Source organism: Crocuta crocuta, unplaced genomic scaffold (assembly GCF_008692635.1).
Source record: "Crocuta crocuta isolate KB4526 unplaced genomic scaffold, BGI_CrCroc_1.0 scaffold1310, whole genome shotgun sequence".
NCBI classification, from domain to species: domain Eukaryota; kingdom Metazoa; phylum Chordata; class Mammalia; order Carnivora; family Hyaenidae; genus Crocuta; species Crocuta crocuta.
In genome coordinates this window covers 561,634-563,845 of record NW_027528861.1, presented here as the reverse complement: position 1 = coordinate 563,845, position 2,212 = coordinate 561,634, and positions in this window count along the sequence as shown.

Here is a 2,212-nt window from a genome sequence, read left to right as displayed (position 1 = left end):
GGCCAACTTCAGCTCAGGTCATGATCTCACCGTTTGTGAGTTCGAGCCCCACATTGGGCTCATTGCTTTCACTGCAGAGCCCACTTTGGGTCCTCTGTCCCCCTCTCTCTTTGCCCCTCCCGTGCTCATTCACTCTCTCTCTCTCGTTCTCTCTCCCTCTCAAAAAAAAAAAAATAATAATAATGGAGCACAGTTCTTACAAGCATAAAAATCTGGCTCTATCATTTAATTCATTCCTTGATTCTTTAGCACACACTAGTTTCTCTCCTCTCTGAACTCATATGGCATGCATCTCCAACACTTTGATCATAATTTTATCCTAGTGGTGAAAAGAGTTGAAAGGCTATTGCTTACTAGTCATGGTCAAGTTACTTAAACACTCTGAGCTTCAGTTTCTTCATTTGAAAAAAGTGATTAAGAAAGGCTTTGGATCAACCTAAATTTGAATTTTGGCTCTGCTTTTTTACAGTGGAGAAAAAGAAACCCTGTACACTATTGGCAGGGAAGTAAATTGGTGCACCCACTGTGGAAAACAGTATGGAGATTCCTCAAAAAATTAAAAATAGAATCATCACATGATCCAATAGTTCCAATACTGAGTATTTATCCAAAGAAAACAAAAACACAAATTCAGAGAGATATATGTACCATGAGGAGCCTGGGTGGCTCAGTTGGTTAAGCATTCAACTCTTGGTTTCCGTTCAGGTCATGATCTTGTGGCTTCAGGGGTAAAGGCGCACATTGAGCTTTGCACTGGCAGCCTAGAACCTGCTTGGGATTCTCTCTCTCCCTCCTTATCTCTGAACCTACCCTACTCACACTGTCTGTGTCTCTCTCAAAATAAATAAGTAAACTTTTTTTAAAAAAAGGAAGATATATGCACCTCTATGTTTACTGCAGCATTATTTACAATAGCCAAGATATGGAAACAACCTTAGCATCTATGAATAGGCAAATGGATAAGGAAGATGTGGTGTATATTCACACACACACACACACACACACACACACACACACAGAGGAATATTACACAGCTGTAAAAAAGGATGAAATCATGTCATATAGACAACATGGATAGATCTAGAGGATGTTATGCTAAGTGAAATAAGTCACTGTGAATCACATGACTCCTATGAACATCAGCTCATAATAGCACCTACTATATATGGAGGATTTTTAAAATTAAATGAGATAATATGTGACACTTAGCATAAAATAAATGTTCACTTCATGTTAGCTAGTTCTGTGATGATGAATGATGATGAAGGTGATAATGATAAAAGCTAAAGAGATGATTATGAGGATGGTGGTAACACCCATCCTACTTACCTCACTAGAAAGTGGAAAGCACTATGCAAAAATAAATGATGGCCAGTAAGGATCTGCCAAGCAACATATAAGCTCTTCTGAGGGAAGAAGTGTATCTTTTACTCTGAGTAAAGATATTCTCACAGCTTCTATCACTGGACTGGACACAAGGTATATGCTCATTGTGTAGCCAGCAATATAACAATGAGACAGCATGTTATATGCTGATGGGTATAACCCATTAGAAAAGGAAACTGATGGTGAAGGAGAGAAGTGCTGGATCCGTGTCCTCAAATAGGGAAGATGGAATGGGATTTGGTGCACAAATGGAGGAGTTGAGCTTTTCTAGAAGCACTGACAGTTTATCTAGGCTAAAATGAGGGAAGATGGAGTATGTGAACATAAATGCAAGTAGGTGTGTGGATGTGACAGAGCCTACAGAGGTTCTCTTCTGTTGGCTTCATAGAAATATTTGAAGATGATGGAGGAAGTATTAGGGGCTCAGAGAAAGATGAAAATCTTAAATAATCACCAATTAGGACTGAACCAACAAGTAAAATTGAGTGTCAAGTTCTGGGGAAATCCTGATTTAGGGTTCTAAAGAGGACTATTTGCAGTTGACTGTCTACTTGGAACTAAAGAATGAGGGGTGCCTGGGTGGCTCAGTTGGTTAGTGTCCAACTTCAGCTCAGGTCATGATGTCACGGTTCATGGATTTGAGCCCCACGTCGGGCTCTGTGCTGACAGCTCAGAGCCTGGGGCATGCTTTGGTTCTATGTCTCCCTCTCTCTCTGACCCTCCCCTGCTCATGCTCTCTCTCTCTCTCTCTCTCTCAAAAATAAATAAAACATTAAAAAAAGTTTTAAAAAAAGGAGTCAAACACTTAACCGACTGAGCCACCCAG